The 24,818-nt window shown below is 39.8% G+C and overlaps 1 protein-coding gene across 1 annotated transcript in view; it reads left to right on the top strand.

Annotated features, from left to right (window-relative positions):
• Positions 1-24,818, top strand: part of PDE3A (phosphodiesterase 3A) — a gene marked incomplete at both ends in the record, with an annotated part of 257,863 nt that overhangs the window by 66,673 nt on the left and 166,372 nt on the right. The window lies entirely within an intron of this gene.

Below are 24,818 nucleotides of genomic sequence, written 5' to 3'. Positions count from 1 at the left end.
AATGGCCAAAAATGCACATATATTAGATATGCTAGAATTAAAACTCTAATGACTCTGGAAGATTTGAACAATGTTATACATTTCTTACAAAACTTGGTGGTTTTGGAACAGTCTTTTCCTTGGGATGTAAACTCACAGTTTAGTGAACTTAATTTTCAGAGCATTCTAGCAATGCGATGTGGTAGAATCCGAGTCCGCTTCTTTTGCTACCTTTTTTTACAGCTGACTTTCAAATCTTATCTGATTCACTACCATGCATTTATGCTTTATATTGTTTCTTTCTCTTTCTTACTCTTCAAAGCATCTTCTAGCTTTAAAGCTTCTTCAGACCTCAAGTGATGTAGATCTTCATCCCCCCCATTACAGCTGATTAAAACAAAGGGAGAAGTTAAATGACCTGGTCAGTGTTATGCAGTGAATCAGTGCTGCAACTGGGAATGGGAGAGAGGGGCCTTTCTCATGAACTTGTGTTAACCATTAGGCTGCTGATGGTGAGCTATGGAATGAGACACTATGAAAGTGCGTTCCTGGTATTTCTAGTTTTGCGTGTTTGTTTGGTTTGGTTTGGTGTTTGTTTTGGTTTGGTTTGGTTTTGTGTGGTTTTGGTTTTGTTTTGTTGTTGTTGTTTTTCTTTCCCCCTGTAATGATGGGCGCTTTCGCGTTCCTAGTCTGTGGCTTCTTAGTCCCTAAATGAGTTTTAGGGTGCTAAAGACAAGCTGTGCTGCTGGACTGGACATCAGAGGTGGATGATGTATGGGAAGAAGGTGGCAGAAGTCTAACCATCTCCTAGATGCTACATTGTGGGTCCAAAGTAAGGGCTTTATAGCATGAGACTAAAAGGTTTCCTATTTAAATACTAGATGACGGTAATGTTTTTCCTTGTAGGTGTGATCTTGTATTTGAGCTAGTAATCTTGTGGGGTAAGTGGTATGTGCTGGAAAGCTTTGTTACTGGTTTCAGTCCAGCAAAGGTGGCATGAAGAATTCATGGTTGCTGGGCAGGCTATGGTCCACAATTTACAGAGCCTGTGGCCACATTTCAGTCCTTTTTCCTGCTGCTGTTTGATTTTGCTCTGGGGAGTGTACGTGAATGTGTGGCTTGCCGAACATTTTTGAAGGACCCAGGCAGCCCTCAGCCCGTGACCTTCCCTGGGGAGATGTGAGGAGCAGAAGGGGGTGTGATGTGCCAAAGCTGATTGCAGATCTGGAGAGTAAACCCTTCATCCTCCCTGGTTGCTGAGGAACAGAATTTGTACAGTGTGTCATGAATTTGTGTGTTTACGCAGGAGCCCTGAATTGGGAGGCTGATACTGAGGTGGCATAAAGCACAACCCTTGTCTCTTTTAGGTAGTTTGTCACCTTACTCCCAAACCTTCTGGCTTAAACTGGGAAAAAATTCATGTAAATATCCTGAATTCTAGTCTTCCCATTATTCTCAACATATCCTATCTGAGGATGCTTCACATTGAAAATATTATTGTTTTAAATAATATATTGCCTGATTTTAACTTTTTCTCTATTTTTTTGAGGGAGAGGTATTGTGGGGGTTTTTTTCCTTCATTCAGTCTAACCCTGCCTCTTGTCATAAATGGCATTTCATGTAATGGGTGCACTGATTACTCCATGGCACACATCTGCTAAAGGATGCCTTTGAAAGTCAGGCTAATTTGCTGAGTAAGTGGCAGATTTCTGATTGCAATCTCTTTTCAATACAGATGACTTAAACAAGACTTTAATCCTCTTTTTTTTTTTTTCTTTTTTTCCTCCAAACCTTGGGTTTTCTTGTTTGCCTGTTGGGTTTTTTTTGTTTGTTTGGTTGGTTGGTTGGTTGCTTTTTTTCGTCTCTGTCCTCATCCCCCTACTCTAATTTTTCCTGCTCTCTAGGTACCCTTCGGTTTCTGTCTCTTCATAAACAGTTATCAAACATGATTGCTAGCAACTTTGGTGTAGTGCAGTTGGCACATAACATTGACACAATTAGGAACTCAAAAGCCATGCTAAATGCAATTACAGGATTATATAGTCCACTCTGGATTCAAAACATAAACTACCTGTGCTGGATTCTAAATTCCAAATAAAAATGGCAATTTTGGAAACAGCTGTCAGAGAAATGCTTAGCTAAATATTTTTAATTATTTCTGGAGAGGTTTGTGTGGAAAGGAGTGTCCTGTCTCTCTGGGTGTTATGCCTGCATCTCTGTGTCAGATGCGTGCATAAGGGCAGACAGACTCAGTATGACACAGACTCAGTATGACATGATTGTATACTCTAATAAATGTCAAACGTTAAGCTCCACCTCCAACCCCCCACACCCCTCTTTTTTTTTTAATACACAAGACAAAATGTTTTAGTAGCTCTTAGGCTGAATCCGTGCTACAAACTTTCAGAATTTAGGGATGGAACTTTATTTTCTCCTTTATTAACACCTACAAACCTCTGTATTCGTGTAGCTGTCACAGCTAAAACTGCTTTTATTTAACAAAAGCCTGTTTCACTGCACAAACTGGTCATAAACTGTGTGAACCAAAGCACCTTCTGGTGTCTGGGAGCTGCACTAGAAGGCTTTGCTGGTACAGTTGGAGCATCAGATCTCAACTGGCCTTTTTTAGCACTTTGCAAGCCTTATTTTCAAAGAGGGTAGGTATGGGTAGTTGGAGAAACTTAGAGAAAGGTGGTAACTTATTCACCTTTCAGTGTAAGTAAATGATAATGGCCCAAATGGAAGCTGGGTCTTTTACCTAATGCTGTGACCACCACATCACACAGCCTACATATATAAATTTATTTGTATTTCACACATATGTGTAAAATATGTAAAATGTTTCTTCTGAAGATCTGCTTGACCAGGCAAAACTATTGCTGTATATGGGTACAGAGAAATAGAGTTGACAATAAAGAGAACTGAAGACTGGGCAGAGCTTCCTACCTTTACTTTTGCAAATCTGCAGTAGCCACTGGAACATTCCTTTGGCCTGATATTGCAAGTGCTCTGCCAGTGATGCAGTACTGATTTCGGACACAGCTGCATCCTAGAGGAGAGGCCTCTGAGACTGCCTCATGCTCTTACTGGTGCACTGGAGTTAGTGCTGAGATGGGGTGTTTGGCAGCAGGAAATAACTATTTCTGAAATACAGGTACAGTTAGGTTAAACTGATCTCTTACTTGCTTATCACAAGAACTACAGATGGAGAAAACCTTGAGATTTTCATTATACTCTGTTTTTTCTTTATGACAACTAGCAATCTGTTTTTTAAAGAAGAGTGACTAGAAATATGGTTCATCAGGTACTTGTATGTTTTCATTCCTGGCCACTTTATAAAGAACAAGTTGAAAGCTCTGTATTGTTTTTTGTACTTTCTTATGGGTTTATTTTGAAGGTTTTTTTCCATTGTACTTCTATTTTTTCCTTTTTCCCATAATAAAGTTTGAATTTGGAAGTGTGTATGAATTTGAAGTAGCAGAGTTAATGATCATCTTGTCTCGCTTTCTAAAATAGTGCAAAGCACTGAGTCACTTCTTGCCACTAATAAGTTGCGTCATTTTGCCAGGATCAGAATGTTCCAGTCTCAAAGCAAATAGTTTTAACAGTGAAAAACCAGTCGTTAGCCTATATATGTGTGCGTGTATATATATACACCCACGCTGTCCCTCTAATATGTCTTCTTATCCAAAGATGATGATTGATCCTACTATGTGGAGGGCAATGAATTAAAAATCACCATTTCTTTTTGCTTTACCTCTGCCTTCAGTTTCAGCAAAGGAGGACATAAAAACAATTCAAATAGCAGTGTTTTCAAAGGTGATGTTTATAAGAATGAATGAGGAAAAATGAGGGGAGATTCTATGGAAAAAAAGAAAAAAAGAGGCAATACTGAGCTTGTCAGATTACCTTTTTATGGTGATTTTAATTCCAACATGTTGGATGCATCATGTTTTATATCCAGTCTTGAGGTGATTTCTGTCATAATCGTGAATTCTGTTGCAACGCTCTTGAGGTAAATTCTGAAAAACGCCACGTGTGTTACTCCTTCTGGGTGTGTGCAGATGTTTGCGGTGCTGAGCATTTGATATGTTGATTTTGCAGACTCAAATGGGAATGAGAAGCACCATTTTTGCGCTGTTCATCTTCTTGTGCTTTGCCAGCAAACCAGGCACATTTTGCCATCAGAGTTTCGTCAGGTTAAGTCAACGTTAGTGTTTCAGTGGCCCCACTGGTAGGAATTTTCCCTCAGATGGGACCTGCAGCCAGAGAGGCTCAGGTGCTGGAGGAGGCCAGGAGGGGCTGGGGCAGCTGGGGCTGAGGCAGGGGTTGGCAGTTGCCCAGAGATGGTTTAATCTCAGTCCTTGTGCTAAACCCCTGGCAGGGACTCTGAAGTGCCAGCACACCAAATCTCATCTGAGAGGAGTCAATTTGTAGGGCTTTGGGAGCCTGGATCTTACTGCACAGAAACAGTCGGACCCCAGGACTTCTGTGGCTTTGTTCCCAATGTCTTTGGCGATGCTGATGTGAGCCTTATTCTGTTTCTACTTTTTTGCCCCTGGCTGAACAGAAAAGATAAATGGTCTGTGTAACAGAGAAAAACACCAAACTGCGATGCTGAGATAATTGCTAATAACAAATGAAGGAGTTTTTTAATTTGCTGTTTCAAATCATCTTAACAACTGATGGGTTATGATTATTAATGAATTAGCAGGACGGTCTCCAATAGCAATTCTCATTATGACAGTGTTGAGAGAGGATGAATGTTGAAAAATTAATGGAGCAGCAGGTTGCAGAGGATGTCAGTGGTAGCTTTGGAGAACAGGAGCTGGGCAAGAGGGCAGAGGTTGGTGTTTGTGAGGTTACTGGAAGTCTTGTACCATTGAGATACATGCTGACAGGTTCGGTAGCTAACATTAATGGTACTTTCTACTTACGGAGACAAACAAAACAAAACAAACAAAAACCCATAAAAAGACATCTGACTTGTATAGCAGGATCATAACAGGGTGGCTAGTGACCCATTCCTTTAAGAAGATAGTCTAAATGCTGTGTTTCAAAGGAGGTTACAGTGGTTATTAGTACAAACATTTAGTATGAGGGAGAAGAGAATACAGGTATCTTTTTTCCACCTGTAATAATTTGATAAGATAAAATAGTGAGCAGTGGGTTTAAAAACCTCTCAATTTAGATAGAGACTTACTGTGTGATAAAGTTCCATGGCCACAGAATGGGTGACAGCAGGTAAGGAACAATGCTTTTATTTAAACACCCTTGCTTTCTTAGCTTGGCTTGTGTGGTATTTGCCTGAAACTCGCACAAACTGTCTGTTCAAAGTTCATAAGGTACAGCCTCCCCCCATTTTTTTCCAGCCCAGCATGTACTACCTGTACCTATAATCCATGTATGGAAAAGTAATTTAGTGGTATATTTCTTCACTGTGATGTCTTGAACAGCTGAGCTGCCTGGATCAGCAACAAATTGTCGTTCTTTGTGGATCAAGGTAAGAGAAGTCCAAAGGGAATGTGGCCTCTGAGGTGCAGGACTTGTACAGCTGTTTGGGGTCATTAGAGGTCGTACATGCCTGATGTCTTCCAGCAGAGCATCATCTCGCTGTCCACAGGAGCTAGAAGGTGTTGGGTCTGCTCCAGCACAATTGGTCTTTTGCATCGATGCTCTATGTAAGTGCCTTATAAAAGCCTTCAACGGTAGCTGCCTTAGCTGGGAAAATTGGACAGCAAATCTCAAAACAAACACATAAAGTTTTGATAGAAAAGAAATACGATTCCACTTTTCCAACCAGATGTTGTGAATTATTGTGATAGTCACACAGGAACAAACCTTTACGTTGAGGTGTATATACCTGTTAGTGTTAAACAGTCTGCATATATTGTTTTTTGTTTCCCTTTTCGAGGAGATTTGTTTTCTGGTACATTTCTCAAGCTTTTCCTAGCCTAATGTTGCTGGAAATTTTCCTTTAAAATGAAAGCAGATACTTCCCTATTGTTACCTTGCAGTAGACATCTGGACTTCTAGGTGAAAATAGGAAATATCAAGACATTTAGGGTAGAACTGTGACAACTGGTCATACTACGAGTGGTTCCATGCAGAAGTAAAGAACCCGAACCGTGTGTTGAATTATCTAACTAAATGGAAATGTGTAATATTTATTCTTAACTACTTAAATGATTTGAAAATAGGTACAAGTTCTGCATAATTTGTGTCCATGTGTTTCACTATGTCCCCTAAGAGCTTTTGAGCCCATTGGCTATTTGTGTCCAAAGTTCTCAGAGGATATTGTGAGGTGAAAGGAACTTACTTCCTACAAGTTAGGTAAAAAAGGTGGCTGGGTGAAGGAGAGAGAAAAAGGGGCTTGATTCAATTCCCTCCCTTTCATGACCAAGGGGGAAAACCTAAGATGACCTCAGCTTGAACTTCACATGAGAACGTCTTAATGGGGCAGCCATATACGTGTACTGTGATCATGGAGTTGAGCTTGGGCTTTGCTGCTGGTACAGAACAGATACAAGAGTTGCAGACAGGTTTCCTTAGGGAAGCACTCTCTCTCAGCATTGGGGGAAACTACTTGCCCAGGCTGAAATGGTATGATGAGAGGTAGAAAACTGGGTCCTGGTTCTGAAACAGAATGGTATTTGGGAACAGTGAAGTTGTGCGGAATTCCATGTAGCTGTTACTGAATTATCAGGAAGTACTTGCGGTGTTATCATTATAGTGGATATACACACTTGACCAAAAAATATTTGGGTTTAGAGAGTATCCTTTTAGTGTGTTTGTGGCAAAGTGCAGGAAGTTATTTATTGTACAGCTGGTTTAAATTGAAACTTTTGAACATAATGGGACAACTCTTCTTCTCCTCCCATCCCCCTCCTTAACTTTTCATGCAAGAGCACATTTTCCGTGACTCCTTTATTGTTTGAACATCAGGATATTGCATAAGCCTCTCTTGGGGAAAACAGAATATGCACAAGCAGAAAATGACCTATGCCCACCCACAAGGGCTATTAAATACAGCTCCACATATAGCATCAATAATGAAGAACATTAGAGGGGGGAATAAAGTGTGGGCATTTGCATGTTCTAATTAGTGGAGGCGGCAGTATTCAGATCCAGGTTCTCACGCTACTTTCTGTAATGACTTATCTGCACGTCCACGGGTATATCTCCTAACCTCTTTGTTCCTCTCTCTCCTGCTTTGAAATAGAGCTTTCCTTTCTTCTCATGGTAAAGTGCAGTGGGCAGAGAAGGAGAGGATGGAGAAGTTCAGTTCAGGGTGGTTTTGTTGTTGTTTGTTTAATTCCTTTGCCTATAGAAACTTAGAAGAAGTCAATAAAGAAAAATGCAAATAAATAGGCTAATCTGTTACACAGCTTTGGCAAATTACACAGTTCACTTTGGAGAAGTAGCTTTGGTGGCAGTATCATATGACAGGCTTCGTCCTAGACAAGAAAAGATTAACGCTTGGTAAATTTATGTAACTGCTACTGAGGGCGAGCACTCCTGGGTCACCCTGCATCGCTGTCAAAACAATCTGGAGTTTTGAGCATTGCACAAATTGAGGAAACACAGTCCTGTGCTCTGTGATCTCCGGTTCAGTGTTGCGGTTGAAGTCAGTGGCCCAGTTCATTTGAATGTCAAGACAAATACCTTAGGGTTTTTCAGAATCGGAGATTAAATTTGCAAAGTATTTCACAGACTGCTTGTACTTAAGTTTCCCTTCTGTGCCTGAAAAGCCACCACCTCTGGGTTGAATGAAACTATTCTTGAAGAGCCTGTAGCCACGCTGGAGGTATGCAGGACAGGATGAGCAGGCTGTGGCCTCTGATCTCACTATGGCCAGGCCATTGGAGAAGGTGAAAAAACAAACATGAGCTTTTCATCTAGATGTGCATGTGCTTTGAATCTCTAAGAGGAAGAAAACCTGGGACCTCTGCTGCGTGGTCATAAATGTAGAATTAGCCTCTCACATGTCTTACGTGTTTTCACATCAGTAGCACATGAAGGCGGAGCTGCCACTGTATCATGTTGGAAGCAGCAGTGTGGTGGTGGAGGGGAGCTCAAGTTTAGTTTGGTCTCTTCTGGCAGGAAACCAGATCCGATGGGTAATGAGAGGTCTTTTTGGTTTCTCTCTAATCCCCTGTCCTTGTCACTGTTCTGGAGAGCAGTGAGACATCTGTTGGTCCACAGAGCAAAAGAAGAGCACATTGCACCCTTTGTAACCTTCAGAAAAGAAAGAGGGGAGCAACAAATAAACACAGTGGTGATTACACTCCAAAGGCTCATTTCTTTTCAAGTGCAAATGAAGGAGATCCATTACCAATAAGCCCGGACACCTGCATAGCACAGGAAAGGGCATACTTACCCCATTGTGGGAATCGGCACAGATAGTGAATATCAACAGGCACTTCATTTATTTTGTGTCTAGGTTCAGGAGGGAAAACAGACCTTTTAAAAGTCAATGTCTGTTTGCAACATTATCATATCCTATTGAAGAACATCAGTTGACAAACTGAGGGAAATTTGTCTCTTCCTCTTTTTTGAAAGGTATTGCTCTTAAGAGAAATCTGACTGTGGGGGGCAGAAAGAGGAGCAGCTCTGACAGAATCTGGTACTACAAATCATTTACTCGAGATAAAACTTTGATAAGCATTATGGAGAAATCACCTTACTGTTTTATTGTTCCAGTTATTGTGATCTGGCACTCTGTGTTTATTGTCCCTGCAGTTAAAGTTTATGGAAGTTCCTCAAAGGGATGGCCTTGAATCTGAGACTTAATGATTGCTCCCTCTACTGGTATTACAGCTTCTAATTGGAGCAGTTTATATTAAATTCACTTTCATTGCATAAATAGTCACATACAACCTGCACATATCAGACTGCAAATCTACTGCTACGAAACTACAGTGTTAAAAGCCAAAAAACTCTATGACAAAACTCAGGAGAGGAGTTTGAAAATCTTGCAATAATAAATGTTCCAGGATTATTTATTTAAGTAAATAATGCTTACTTAAAAAAAAAAAAAAATCTTCCGGATTTGTTTATTTCAAGCTCTTCACACATGTCCCTCGCAGGGCTAGGGGCTGGTGGGTTTAGTTTGATTTGGTTTTCTCCTCCGAGTAAAAGGCAGTTTTAGGCAGTTCTGAGATTGCCACTGCTGAGTATTTTTGAGCGAGAAACGTAGCTATTGCAAGACTTGTTGTAGACCTGCAAGCACTGAAAGTTGAACAAAATAAGAAATTTTCAGCTTGATCTCAGGTTGCATTTTGGGACCAAGGAGTTGCAGACCTGAGTTTCATTGGAGCGGTGATTATTCAGGGAATGGAGCAGCTCTTCATGAGACCTGTCTGCATCCATATATGATGGAAGGTGCCTCATGTCAACTGGCAGCAGATTAGGAAATAAGAGGTTTAAAAACAAATTGCATTCTGCCTCATTCAAACTGAACAAGGTTTGTCAATGTGAGGGAAGCCTAAAAAAATCTAAGTAGATTAAAGGTCTTCAGTTACGAAATTACTGCAAAAGAAGTGTGAACACTGGCATTTCTGTCTTCCAGCACTGGTTGAATTTTTGAAGGTGTAGAGCCTATGGCAGTCTCTGTGAAAGGTCATACAAAAGTGTGAGCATGCTGTGCTTTCAGACATCATGGTGTGTTCAGCTGGCAGAGTTCCCTTCCCAGTCTCCTCTAATAAGGCTTGCTTGGAATACTGTAGTTCTGGTCTTACTTGCTTTTAGTCTGGATTTTGTTAATATTACCAGTACAGAAGAACTATAGCAGCTTCTTTCGCTTCTCCTTATATTTCTGCTGAGGTTGTAAAGTGTTGTGTTAAGGCAGGGCTCAAAAATTTGCTAATTTTACTTCCCATATTTCCTTTTTTTTTTTTTTTGACTGCTTTGATGGTAAGCTTTTATGGGGCACACCAAGTCTTTATCTCTGCCAAGCACATGCTGTACACCTTGTACATTAGTGACAATCATTAACTTGCAAACATTGTAAAAAATGTTATCTTCAACACAGATAGGTGAGCAGTCAGAAGGATGGAAACACTGCAAAAGAATGTTTTAAGTAGGTCATTGATAATCCTTTCTATGGGCATGATTGAGTAAAACACTGAATACTTTGGCCTTGAACCAGAAGAGCTCTTAACTGTGAGTGTCGAGCCCAGAAGTAAAAAGTGAAGGCCTGCAGTGATTTCAGTGAGGTTTGTTTCCCTGCTGACACTTGAGCACCCTCTTTGTGTGGCTTTCTAGAATGTGTCCTCTCTTGGGTAGAGCCCATTGAGGAACAGGATGGGAAATTGCAAGCCCTCTCCTCAGCTCTGAGCTCTATTTGCCTTTCTGATATTATGCTGTCCTCCGTTTTGCATATTCTAAATGGACTTCTTGCTTTGCTCCCATGTCCTAACTTGAATGAATCCATCCTGGAAGTGGTGAAACAGTTTGGTGTTTGCAGACGGAGGACTCATTCCTGGTCATGCTTCCGTGGAGTTCCACAAAGAGGGAGGTTGTGCCAGATGTTTACTGACATGTCCTTCTGGTAGGTCAGGGGATCTTCCTGTGTGCTCAATCTGTACCGAAGTTACTCATTCCCAGGTGCTTTCTTAACAGCATTCCTGTCATTTGTGAGCTCATAGCTACCTATATTTGCTTTCTCCATTTAAAAACATGAGAGGTTGAACATTTAGATTTTGCCACTTATTCTTTCTTTAAAAATAAATTATTTTTGCTATAATGTGTACTAGTCAGCTCATTGAAAAAAAATAAAATCAGATTTCCATGGTAGATTTGTCTTTTGGTTTGTTGTGATAGCATATGATTTGTATCACTGTACATGTAACTAAACAACAATTAAGTATGGAGTTTCTTATTCTAGGAATAAATGGACTCAGAAGTATCTAGAGGACTGGAAACTTAATGGGAGACAAAGAAACAAATACAGTAGGCAACAGTGAAAAACCTCCTTCCTGTTTTCATAATTTTATTATTTGTTCAGTAATGGAAACATGATGTGGGTAAGTTTCCCAGAAAATCTCCAGTTTCCTCAGACTTCCTGTGAGGTAACTCATAGACTTGTCAAAATCTGACCTATTTTCACTCTGCTGTTTACGTGTAGTCCTAAGTTTCTTCTCAGTCAAAGAAGTTATTTAGCTTTAAAACCTGATGTATTTAAAAAAAAAAAGAAGAAGAAATAAAGTTGGACTTACTAAGTTCATTGCTTGAATAAAGTAAACCTACCATGAACAGCATACTGTTTGGTTTAATTTTGTATGTATATAAAACAGACATAAGAAACAATTGTAACTCAGTTACCTCTTTTCAGTGAAGTACTTTAGCGAACCAAATAATCTGATGACTTAAAAAGAAAAGAAAAATTACTTATTTTCGGGGAGTTCTTTGTGTCTTAGTGTCAGTGATTAGTAATATGTGAGAAGTCCAAAGTGTCCTAACTCTAAAGCTACAGTTTCCTAAGAGAAGACAGAGGCACTCAGTGAAAAAGAGAAGACTAAATCCCTTAGTGAATAACTGGTAATTTATCTAAGTATTCTCCTCAGTAAGTGTTTGATATTTTTCCATAGCCATGAGTTGGCACTCTTTGGTCTGACTGTACAAAACATTTTTCAACATGCTGAACACAACACATGGCTGGGTGCAGAGCTGGAAGCCTCTAGCTGGGATTCTGCCGGCATGCGAGGCAAACAATAGTTTCCACTGGAAAATGTAAGCAAACCAAAGGTGAGAAAAATAGATGAAGAACAGATTTTTGTTGCTGTTGAAAGCTTCTGAAATTGGGTGTTTAACTACTTAGGTCAGGCTTGTATTCCTTCATTTGATTGTAGCAAGTTGATGTTGATTATATGAATGGATTTAGGATTAGAGTCAGCTGCTTTAGAATATGTATTTTATAACTATGTATTAGGAGGTTGGGTAAGATGTCCTCCTGACATCCCTGCCAGTGTGAATTGTTCTGTGATCTCATGAGCTATTAACTGCTTGTATTTGAAGCACTAAGAAGGTCTTTTGATGGCTGCTAAAAGAGGTAAATAGGACTCTTTACTGGTGCTTTCATTACAGCAAAACACTTGAAAGTTGTGTGCCTTCTCTCTTAGTACCCCTGTACTGCAAGTGTTACTACTTTGTGACTGGTTAGTTCAGTAGGCCACTGGTGGATCTCTTCTTTCCAGAGCTTAGACCTACTCACCCATTAGTGTCGCCTTTAGCCTGCCAAAAGAACCTGCTCCTTCCTCTTAGAAGAGTAATAAAGAGGAATGTGTTGCAGACATCTATGTCAGAAAACTTGCTTGTGAAAACCACTGCACCTTCTCATTTTATTGTGAATTGGAGATTCTCTAGAAAAGGTAGTTTGAGGGTGTATTTTCTAGAGCGTGCTGCAAGTGGAGAATACAAAGAAGAAAACGTAGAATGAAAGCAGACAAGGTTCTAGTTGTTTTGATGACAACTGAAATGGCAATCAATAGTTTTGTTTTTTTCCATTATTAAAATGTGTACTCTAAGGGCTGTCGTATAAACATGTGATATAAGGGAGTCTGTAAGCTACATCTGTTAGATCCAGCGGCTCAAAAAGGCAGAACTGGTAATTGATTTTGCATGTGTTTTTATTTTTTTTGGAAGGCAGGGCTGAAATAGCTCCCTTAGCTCTTTGTATGTAGGTTAAATGTGTTTGAGTGGGTCCCTGGACTCTTTTGTGCTTGCCAGTGATTTTGCGGAACGTTATGGAAGCGGGAGAGGCAGTTGTGTGAATTAAGGCTTAAATGAAGAGCAGGGATAAGAGAGAGACTCGTGTTATCAAGACAATTACTTCTTACAAATGGACCCCAGTGATGTCAAGTAATAAATTCTGGGGTATTTTTTTCCACTCAGTGTTGATGCTGTTTGATAAGTAGACAACGTAAGTGGAACGTAACAGTAAAAGCACACAGCAGATTACAGCAGAATTTGTGGACACTAGAGATCCTACGTCATGATTCCCTGGGAGTGATGGGTTCTCCTTTCCTTCCTCCTTACACTTTATCTAATCTGAACTGAAATAAAATCAGAGGTGTGAAATCTGCACTGTTTTCTGTAAACTCTGAAAGCCATTCAGTTAACTGTCCAGGTGGTATTTTGGTCTGACACCTCTCAACCATACTGGTGTCTCTGGCTCATGTGCCCATTTCAGCGTGCAGCCACAGGAAAGGAAAGAAAATACATGTCTCTTGAAGAGAAGCTGGAAGAAAAGCTGTATTTCAAAGTATCTGGCGAGATTACTAGAAACAGTTGAACACAATGGGCTTGATAGCATACTTGTAAACCACACATTTGAAGACTTGTTGCTTCATGTTGGACAACTGGAGGTCTGGCAAACTAAATGCCCAAGAGAATAAATAGGACAAGACTATGAGATTTGATCAACATTTGATATTTTTTTCTTTGTACTACAAGGTTGCATGTCTTCATGTTTTTTTGTGTTTTTTTTTTTTTTAATTAATCTGTTCATATAAATAAAAATTATTGCAGTACATGAAGTATATCATCTTTATACTGGACTCATTTTTCCTCTGCCTATAGATATAAATAGAATAATGACGTCTTACTCTCTGGGCTCTGTGCATCATTCATACAGCACATCTCCTTTCTAGGTCACAAAGCTTCCCTCCACACACACTTTTTTGTTAAACACCGTGAACAGTGCTCAAGAACACAGAATTTTTTGCAGCTGAAAGCAGTGCCTCATTGCAGGATGGCAGTGGGGTGAAAAATAATGAAATATAAATTTGATTCAGAATTTTAAGATATCCTAATTTCAGTAAAAATATGCTTACTCTTATGAGTGACTCAAATAGTTGACAGTAAGTTTGAGGGGTCTATTTAATTTTATTTTTCCTGTGGTGGTTCTTGGGAAGTTTTACTGAAGGGTGTGGTAGATATTACACAAGAGCAATGACTATATGGCAGAGTTGTCTTCAAAGTGAATTTCATGAGGAAATCATGATACTAACTTTCATTTCATATAATCAGAACACAAATATGCTCGTGTGATTCCAGTGCAGTTGATGGGATTTTGGTAGCTGAGAACTGGGTTTGCTGATGAGTATCTACCAGTTGCATCCTTGTGGGTCTCCACACTGACCAGAGAAACAGGTCTGTGGTTTCCTGGCCCTTCCTCTGCATTGGCTGCTCCATATCCAGCAGAAATAGTCAGGTTTATAGGAGGCTGTTGGCATTTCTCCAAGTGAGAGATTAAGTTACTCTGAGACCTCTTTTTGTGAGTACTTTGTAATAAAGTTGTTCCAGTATGAATATTTTCTCCTGTGCTTCGCATTGACATCTGATTCTTCTTAGAGCAAGGCGCTGGACTGCATGACCTTGGGAAGTCCCTTCTGATCAAAATTATTCTGTGATGCTTTTGTATAGGCAAGCTGGTGTTGCCCAAATAGGATGGGAGCACTATGTGTGCCTTAAGCACTTATGAACAAAGCACAGTGATGCAGAATTCTGTACTCTGAGACAAAAAGCTGAAAATCTTATTCAGTCATCTTGTCCACATCTTTTAGGAAGGTAAATGGGATCTGGTTTTAACCAGTGGGTTAGAGCCAGCTGGGGACCAGACTGTTCTGCTGCATCTGCTGAAAGGAGATTGAAGTAGTGGTGGGATTTCAAAGGCATCAGTTTTACATTAAAAGTGTTTCTTTGAGTTGTGTGGTGCCACTTTGGTACAAGATCTAGATGGTAATTTTCAGCACAGAATATTTTTCTGTATCACAATATGCTTGAAAAGTGATTTATAACTTGTTAAGTACTTGTAGCCTTGTAGTTGTTTTTGTTTGGTTGGTTGGTTGGGGTTTTTTTGTTGTTTTTTGTTTTGTTTTGTTTTGTTTTGTTTTGTTTTGTTTTTAATTGACTCGCTTTCCCAAAGAAGTCATTTTTAGATATCAGCATTTTTAGTAGTTGATTACTTTTTTTATCTCCTCCCCCTTCCATCCCCATGCTAGCTGCAGGGCAAAGTAATTTAATTGTGGTTTCTAAACAGATATACTTGGAAGAAGAGAATTAGCCAGAAATAACACATCAAAAGGCGTTTGCTGTTTTGTTATGTCTTTATTGGGCAGCATCATTTTCCGTTTCCTGTTCCTCATTTGTCAGCTGAAAACTTCTTCAGGTGTCCTTTTAGAGGTGTGCCATTTTGGGCAACTGGTAGAGATAAGCAAGAAAAGTTGTGCCTGTCTCATTTCCTTTTTTAGCAGGAAACCAATGTGAATATACATTTGCCTAAGTAAAAGAGCAGCAGTTCTAAAGCAAGGTCTTGACACACAAACATTGTGGTGACGTACAAAGACTAATATATGTACACACAGAAAAATGTCCATGTTGTCTTTTATTCCCCCAGGGTCTAAAGGAAAAAAAACTCTGCTTGTTACCATGGTCACTGTTTATAATGGTAGAATTTGCTGAAAGTTGCCACGCTGCGCTTCCTTTAGCTTGATGCTGCAAAACTCTCTCTATCTTTTAAATTCTGTTAGAGTTTTGCTCCAAAAGAAAACAGATATTGGTTTGTACAGGATATAAACCAGGATTTGGCGTGTATTTTTTCTAACAACTATTTCAGTGACGTAGGATCATAATATGAGCGCAGGCTTTATCCTTAAGAGGAAACCATTGTGGTGATTCGGTGGCAAATACTCTAAGGGAATCGGCAAAATACTCTTATGATTTCTGCTAACCGAAAGGAAACCACAAATCAGTCTGTCTTGGGTAGTTCCTGTGATTTTTCTCATACCAAGAGCTGATGCCTTTTTTTCCCTCTTCCTCTGATGCTACAGCTACTTCACTTGGACAGCTTCATGCCTGCAAACCAAGCATTCATGTTGGCTTATGTGAGAAGCCAGTTTCTGCAGATACTCTTTGGTTTATTGGAAAGTTATCTGATCCTTGGCTTTTCATCTTCCTCAGTAAATCTACAGGTCAAGATGGTTCCTTTTTTATTGTATTTGCATAGACTTGGAGACTTGTGACATTTCCAGGGATTCTGAAGCAACAACTATTTTATTTTATTTTATTTTATTTTATTTTATTTTATTTTATTTTATTTTAATCCTATCTCCACAGTTTTTAATGTTATTTCTTTCAGCAACACTTCAGCTATTTAATACAAAGCTTCTTAGGCTATGTATTACAGTGATATGATACTGTCTTGTTTAACACAGACATCTAAATACCTGACCAGTGTAGATGGCTGGACCTTATTATCTAATATGAAGTGTTTTCCAGATGGCTTTGATGGACCAGGTAATTTGCACATTAAGGGATGATTTGAACTGCATTTTGGAGAGTTTATGTGAGGAGGTGATTCTACCTGTGGTTAAAAGATGAGCCACAGATTTTGTTGGTGGATCTGCTCTGGGCCATCCGGAGTTGGAAAACCTGGGAGATTCAGCCACTCCTGTGAAACCGAAAAAAAAAAAAGCAGCTCTTGACCTGTAGAAATGATTGCTGATGTTTTGTTATTGCCCTTGAGTGCCAAAACTAAGGATAGCAGTGTTCAATCTGAGGACTCATTTGTATTCTCAATCTTTCCATGTACCTCTCTCCACCTAGAAAAAGCCTTGTTGTCAGGATTACACTAGTGGCTTTGCTTTCACTGAGTGACAGGCCTGGTTGTGGGGTTTTACTGTTTTTCTTATGAAGTACACTGGAAGGATGGATTATTTAACTGTTTTTATTCACCCATGCTGAGTTTGAAGGCAAGCAAAAATCCCATCATCTTCCTCCTTTGGAGGTGCCTTGGCTGTCCATTTTCTTTTCTCTCCCAGAAGAGGGATTTTCTGCTTACAAACTGGATTTCACAATCACAGAATCCATTTTCCAGATGTTCGAGTATAGTCTTTCCTAATGTTTCAAGTGCATTAACAAAAAAGCAAAAAAGTGATTCACCTAAACTCGTGTATGAGTTATTATATCCGTAGTACAAGCAAGCAAGTTTTTATTGTAAAAAGGAATTTATTTGTTACTTAATCAAGTTCTAACTTTTCCATCCAATGGAGAACATGCATGCTTCTTTTTATTTTGAAGAGTGAAAATAATTTTGAAAGCTGCATGGATTACTAGGTAAAACGCTGCAATGAAGTGGAATTGACTTTGCAGCTGATACTGCATTTATAAAGAAGTGTGAGGCTTTGTTTGTAACAAAGTAGAGACAAATATATTTCCCAAATGAAGATACCTTGCTGCTTCTTTCCCTTACTAGCTTGTGGTGGGTTTTGGTGGTTTTTGTTTTGGGCTTGTGCTGGTTTTTGTGTTGGTTTTCTAAAACTATGATTTTCAAAGTGCTTAACTGGCTGTGGTTTCATAGTTACTTTAAGTTAATCTTGTTAAGTTCAGGTGGCCGTTGATGGAGGAATACTGCTTCCTCACCATTTTTCTCCATTTTATACCAGTACTGCTATTAAATCAGTTGCACAGTAAGCTGTCGGGAAATAATCCTGCTGAAAACATAATTTTTTAAAATATTTTTTGCCCTTGATCGGTTTAATTTTTGTCACCAGCCTAAAACTGAGCTGGATTTATATACTCACAAGACAGCACCTGTGTTCATTAGGGCACATTTTATCATTACAGCATGTCAGCAGGCTCTGCCTGTTGATACACAGACAAGTGTTTAGTGATAGACCATTGACTTCCCGCATGGCCATTATATTTAAGGCTTGCTCCTGCCTTGGTTTTTATGTAATTCCTTGAACTTGAGATGAATCTTACATTCTTTCAGGGAGGTATTTTTCATCTAGATCATCTTAACAGTTCAGTTTTCATTGTGGCTCTACAAAGACTTCTATGTTGGAAAGGAGAACTGATAGACTGCTCTAAGAGGACTGAACTGAGAGTTAGGAGTCCCCTAAATTAGGTTTTTGGGTTTTTTTTCAGGGAAGCAAATGCATGCCATGCTGTTGGTGCACATATTGCTATTTGGGGAACTTCATTTCTTCACCCTCCCCAGTCTGCCTCCCACTGGCTGTCAGGGAGGGTAAGGGATATGGTTGGGTGCTCAGCGTTCATGAGAACTGTCTTACTTGTACTCTAATGATACTTAAATGTAATATGCTGCAGGTCAAATTTTGGACGTTGTGAAGTGCATCCTGTTTCTCTAACCAAAGACCATAAGCATTCAGAAAACCTACATAAATTGTGGGTTTAGCGCCTGTAGCTTTCATTTTTGGATGTGAGGGGGTCTCATTTTTCTTTCTGCTTTTTGCCTTTTTTTTTTCCTTTGACTGAAATCCCTTGTTTGTCACTGAAATGGAAAAAGCAAGAAATGCAAAATCCTATATCCTGCTGGCACTGCTTTCCTGTTGAAGTACCGTCACATAAAGCCTTATGCTTATGTTTGCATGCCTGCTACTTCCTCACCATTGTACTTGGTGTGACTCTTTTAATCTTTCATGAACATGGAATTTCAGGCTATTAAGGGTAAAAAATACTGCTCTGTGGAGTGTTTCAAATTAAAGTAGCAACATGAGGGACAGTAACATGAACAGTGTGGAAAAGCATGGTTAATATCACTGGTCTAACTTGTTGCTGAGTCAAGCCTGATACACTCCTTTTTCCATTTGGTTGTTGCATACATACCTTGTAATCAAGGTATTTTGTAGGGGATTTGCAAAGATATAGTCTTAGAAACTCCCAAAGAAATCTAAACAGTCAAGAGATATCCTAAGAAAGTGCATGAGAGACTGTGAATTAAGCTAATGCCAAATGAGATGCTTTTCTCTCTTCCTATTTACTCTCTTAAAGAGAGCACTTGAGTGCCTGTGTATTCACGACTGGTTTGCCATGTCATGACTCAGTTACTGCACTGGAACTTGGCTCAGTGGTTGCAGGAAACTGTTCTGTATGTTTCTATTTTAGCAAGATCCAGCGAGTCATCTAGATGTCATTACTGTATTTAGAACTGGGTGGACAATGGAAGATGAACTTTTGTTGGTCCATTTCACTATTAGGATGGAGTATTTATAATTGGGCGCAAAAGGTGTGAACCTGTACTCCTGCTGCAGCCAGCATGACCCTTCCCAGGGAGCGTCGGCTTTGGCTGGATTCCAGGGGAGAGCTGTGCCCTCCCAGGCAGCAGTCTGGTGAGAGAGAGTCCTCTACCAAGCCAGAAGAGTAAGTGGAAGCAGCTGTGAAGCCCTGTCCTGTCAGACACTTCTGCCAGTCACCTAGCTCTTATGGGGCTCCCACCACAGTGTCCACATACAGAAAACCATACAGAACAAGGAAAACAAACTTGGTTCTCTTCCTCCAAAATTAATAGAATAGTTTGAGTTGGAAGTGACCTGCAAAGGTCATCTAGTCCACTGCAGTGAGCAGGGACATATTCTACTAGATCAGGTTGCTTAGAGCCCCATCCAGCCTCGCCTTGAATGTCTCCAGGGATGGGGCATCTACCGCCTCTCTGGGCAACCTGGACCACTGTTTTACCATCCTCATTGTGAAAAAATTTCTTTATCATGTCTAGCCTGAATCTCCTCTCCATTAGTTTAAAACCATTACCCCTTATTGTGACAGGCCCTGCTAAAAAGTCTGTCCCCATCTTTCTGATGGGCCACTTTTAAGTACTGGAAGGCCAAAATAAGGTCTCCTGGAGCCTCCTCCAGGCTGAACAACCCCAAGTCTCTCAGTCTGCCCTCACGGGAGAAGTGTTCCATCCCTCTGATAATCTTGGTGATCTCCTCTAGACCACCTCCAGTGGGTCCATGTCTTTCCTGTGCTGAGGACTTCAGAGCTGGATGCAAGACTCCAGGTGGGTTCTCACCAGAGTGGAGCAGAGGGGCAGAATCACCTCCCTTGGCCTCCTGGCCATGGTCCTTTTGATACAGCCTAAGATATGATTTTCTTTTCTAAAATTCAGGGTCCTGACTTTACTCTTTCCCTGTCCCACATCCCTCAGAGCTCCAAACTCCACCAGTGCATGATCACTGCAGCCCAGGGTGCCTCCAATCTTGACGTCACCCAATAGCTCGCTTGCATTGGTGACCATCAGGTCCAGTATTCCATCTCCCCTGGCAGGGCTGTCTATTTCCTGGCTTAAGAAGTTATCCTCAAAGCACTCCAGGAGTTTCCTGGATTGCCTGCAGCTTGCCATGCTACTTCTCCAGCAGTTGTTGGGGTGGTTGAAGTCCCCCCGCAGTTCAAGAGCCTGTGAACACGATGCCTCCTGTAGATGGAGTAAGAAGGCTTCATCAACAGTCTCCTCCTGATTGGGTGGCCTGTAGTAGACACCAACCACAAGGTTTCCTTTGTTGCCTTTGTCTCTGATTTTTACCCATAGGCATCCAACCTGCTCGTGGCTATTCTTCAGAGACAGCTCTTCACACTCTATCCATCTCTTGATGTAGAGTGCAATGCCTGCACTGTTCCTTCCTCGCCTGTCCCTTCTGAGCAGCCTGTAGCCATTGATAGCCACACTCAAGTAATTTGATCCATCCCACCAAGTTTCAGTAGTGGCCATGAGGTTGTAGCTTTCTAGCAGCACGATGGCTTCCAGCTCCTTCTGTTTGTTGCCCGTGCTGCGTGCATTGGTGTAGAGGCACTTCAGCTGGACTCTTAGCCACATCAGCTTCTTAGAGGAACACTCCTTAAATCCATTGAAGTATTTCACCAGTGTTTTCCTGTTTGTTCTGTTTCCTCAGGAGCCCTTGGCTTATCTCTGTAAGACTTCAGGTATGCTCCAGTATGGCAAACATGTTTCAGGGCCACTGGCTGAGGGTTTTTCTTTCTACGGGCATCTTTCCTTATGAACCAGATATCTTACTGGATGAAAATTATTTTTATTTCTCCCTCAAAATATAAAGAGAGGCGTCATAACTAAGCAAAGGGTAGGACTTGAATGGCTGTCCCTCAACTTGTGTTGTATTGCTCTTCCCTTTTTGGTGGGGCAGGAGATTTTGCCTGGCTTTCCAGGTAGGACCCACAAATGATGATGATGCTTTACTTTAAAATATTTCCAACCTATGAGATAATGAAATGCAACCCAGTTCTGGTTGAATCCTGAAGAAAAAGGCAGACAGATACAAAACAAGGTGTATAATAGACTTGAGTCTCCGTTTTCAACTCCTGAGTAGAGCAGTGTTGTTTTCTACATTCAGAAAAATCTTCAGCTGCCATGTTGCTGCTTCGTTTGGACTCTGGTTGCTTTGACTAACTTAGTGGCAATGAAACAAGAGAGATTTTTGTTGTATGTGAAGGAAAAAAAAAGGCTTTCTCTTACTCCTATCCATATTAACCAGATTCTTTTCTATACCTTGCTCCAAGGGATAAAAGGGATTACATCGAAGCACAGAAGAGGTCCATTAATTAGGTTTTTGTAGAATTTCAGTATTTCATGCCTTCTCAAGATATTAGAGTTTCAAATGTGTAATCTTTCACTGCTTGCTATTGTAATAGAAATTTGAACATGGTATTAAGGAAAAACAATAAAAAATTACCAATAAATCTTTACAGAATTAATTTGTCAGTTACTAAAAATTTTGTTGAAAACAATGAAACTTGATAGTTTGTCTTTAGCAATTAGAGACAAACATGCAGGAACTTGCTTCTTCTTAATTTCAATATTTTTATTTTTTGAAACCAGATTGATTACTAAATTTTCTTAGCCATGGGCAGATGTACTTTGTATTCTACTCTAGAAGATACAGCTTAAAGAAAAAAAATATCCTTTTTGTGGTAGCTAAATAGCAAATATTCTTCTGAATGTGAACATAGTCTCCTGTTCATAGCTACTACTTGCATGATGGCTTGAGTGTTCCAGGTGAAGACATCCAGGAGACCCAACTATTGTGGTTAGAAACTCCTATAAATATTTACAATAGGCTGTTGGGAAGCAGGGTCAGCTGCATTAACTACTATTTAATAGTCCTGTCTGTTAGTTTTTGAGTTCCTAAAATTATGCTAATTCTGTTATTTTTTTTTATATGCAGAAATAGAAGTAGAATTTTATTTGGTCAAGGGAAACAAGCTTGAAAGTTTGAGGTGAGTTCTAGTTTGCCTGGAAGAACCTTGATAATGGGGAGCTACCATCACCTGACTCAGTGCCTGTGTTTGTATTTTTTTCAGGATATTTGGTGTAGCTGCAACAATAAAACCAACAAAAGCACACAGTAAAACAAAACTGAGTTTATTTTGGCTTGGGCTTGGCTAGACATTTACTGCAAGTGAATTTTTTTATCTGACTCTGCCAGCTTTAAGTTTACCAGTGAACAAGAGTCTGTAATTGTTTTAAGCTGTGGTTTGATGGATGTGTTTTTTAAAAGAAATACTCAAAATTATGCTGTGTAATGTATCCTAAATCAACTAAAATGGCGTTCTTTGTGATTGTTATAGCAAAAAAAAGGCCAAGAAATGCAGAACCTGTTATGTTTTTTTTGGTAGACTGCGAGTTACTAGATTTCAATATTCTGTACTTACTTTGTGTTTTCTTCTATTTTTTTTTTCCTGTCCTGAGCAATGGAAAATAATCCCAGTGCATCAAAAAATTAAAACAAATATATATATATATGCTCTTAAACGTTATTGTGCAGAAATTAGATCGGGAAAACATTTGCGTAAGTAAGTGCATCTGGTTTTCAGCAAGATCCATATTTGTAGCCATTTAGGGACACAGTCATGTCCCTAGGTCATGTGTTCTACAGCCAGTGTTATATGAGAAAATAATATCAAATTCCACTTGTATGTACTTTTGGTCATGTGAGGATATTTTTAAGAATTCTGTATTATAACAGATTCCAAAAAAGTGCTTTTAGTGGACGTAGATATCAACACACTGTTGTTTTATCTTTTGGCTTACTAGCCTGGTTAAAATACAACTTCCCAATGATCAGATGTGCTGTACTTCATTTTATGTCTTTTCTATAAACAATGGGACTTCTAAATCAATATCTGATAAGTAAGAAAGCTTGTAATATTTCTTCTTGTGGAAAACTTGTAATTAAGAATTTTGCATTGTACAACTAGAAGGTTTTTTGGAAGTATATTTTAAAGTTGTTCCTGCTTTCTTGTATTTTGGGAATAAATTTGGTCTTACGGCAGATATTTAAAAGAAATCAATTTCCTTGCCGGATGATGAGTTAGTTCAGGTAAGCTTTACCACAGTTTTCTTCACTGAACTGAATATGATGACTCTTTTAAAGCCAGTTCTTAAGTACTGTGTTAATACATACATGTACTCCAATACAGACGGAATATTGATGCCACATATGTAAAATACAGGCATATATAACTGTCAGCATATTGTATTTCTAGTAGGTGAAGCCCCTTAAGAAACATAAGCAATTGAATGGTATATTAATAATAATAGATAATAATAGATAAAGACAAAGCCAAATGTTGAATTGCAAGAGGGTTAAACATATTTAGATTATCTATTTAAAATATGCTTTCTTATGTATTGACTGTGAGGATTTGGTAACGCTTAGCACCATGTTGGATGTCTCTTACACTGCTTTTTTACACTGTCATCCTGGTTACCCTGTTACTGACCTTTTAATTAGTTTGTGTGAATCTGTTATATGTGGTTGTTCAGAACAATACATAAGCCTTGGTTATCTCTGACGGAATGACTTGGTGAACCAGGCAGCATAGGTGGTGCTTCGTTATACCTCTCACCATTTTGTGCTCTTTCCCAGTGGGACTACAGCAGGGCTGCAGAGGTCCTTTCATTGCCCTAATACAGCTGTTTGTACACTCTTTCTTCTAGAAGAAAATAGTTGAAGAAGCAATGTTATCATTTTTAAATGATTTGTGCTGCTCTTTTGTGGCAGTTTGCCTTCTCAGGCCATCGTCCCTGATGAGAAGTGCATGCGTGGTTTGGTGAATGCATTCCTAGTTTGGCTGAAGAGATCCCAATAGGTTCCCAATGACACATGTAGGCAAGGCAGTTTTTGTGAGGTCTGTGCTTTGTGAATTAAACTAAGAGGTAAGTTGAACAGCTACAGGTTTCTTTGTACATGATCCAAAAGGTGAGTCTTAATGCTCAGCAGCACCAGTTCACCCATTGGCTTTCCTGATCTCGCAGAGTTAAGATTCACGGTCTGAAAGCCCACTAGTCTTGGGCTCTACTTGACTGCATCTATAGGACCAGAAGAGATGCATAATCTTGCTACTTCAAAGAGTATTGATGTCTAAACTTAACTTCTAGCACCCATCCAATTCATTAACTATTTTGTATTCTGCAACCATGAGATGCAAAGGGGAGAGCAACTTCTCAGCACTGCTCCTTTATGTACTTCCTGCAGGGCTTTTGCTGCAATGTTTCTTTGGCATCAGAGTATTTGTTCTGACTTTAAAGCCAGAAGCTGGTGCTGCTCTGCAGGACTGTGGAGAGAAGCTGAAACTGTTTGTGTGGGGCTGGAAAGCTCTGGGAGGGCAGTTCTGGGCTTCCACAGCTCAGTGGCTGTGAAACGTGCTCCTCTCCGACAACCACATCAGAACTTTTCCTTTTCATCTTTGCTAAATAAAAAACCCTAGCCTCCTCCCGGTTTCAGGCAGTCTTTGGCACACTGGACTGCTTTTTATTTGTGGTTTTATGCTGGTTCTGACTGGGGCACTCTTTATTGCTCTGTGGTTCTAGCAATCAAATTTCAGCTTGTTCTGTTGGCAAATGCTTGAGGCACAACAGAAATTTCCTGTATCTGTGAACAGGAGTATGTTCCTTTCCTTTATTTCTTAAACCTTTGGGATGATTTTCCAGATCTCCAGACTTGAGTGGTTCACATGTCCATTCTGTATGTATATGTTGATTCATTTTATCTTTTTGCTTGCCATAAATAATATTTCTGTGT

The sequence above is a fragment of the Nesoenas mayeri genome (genome assembly GCF_963082525.1).
Source record: "Nesoenas mayeri genome assembly, chromosome: 1".
NCBI classification, from domain to species: Eukaryota; Metazoa; Chordata; class Aves; order Columbiformes; family Columbidae; genus Nesoenas; species Nesoenas mayeri.
Note: the sequence above shows the minus strand (reverse complement) of the source record. Positions and strands in the feature narration are given on the sequence as shown.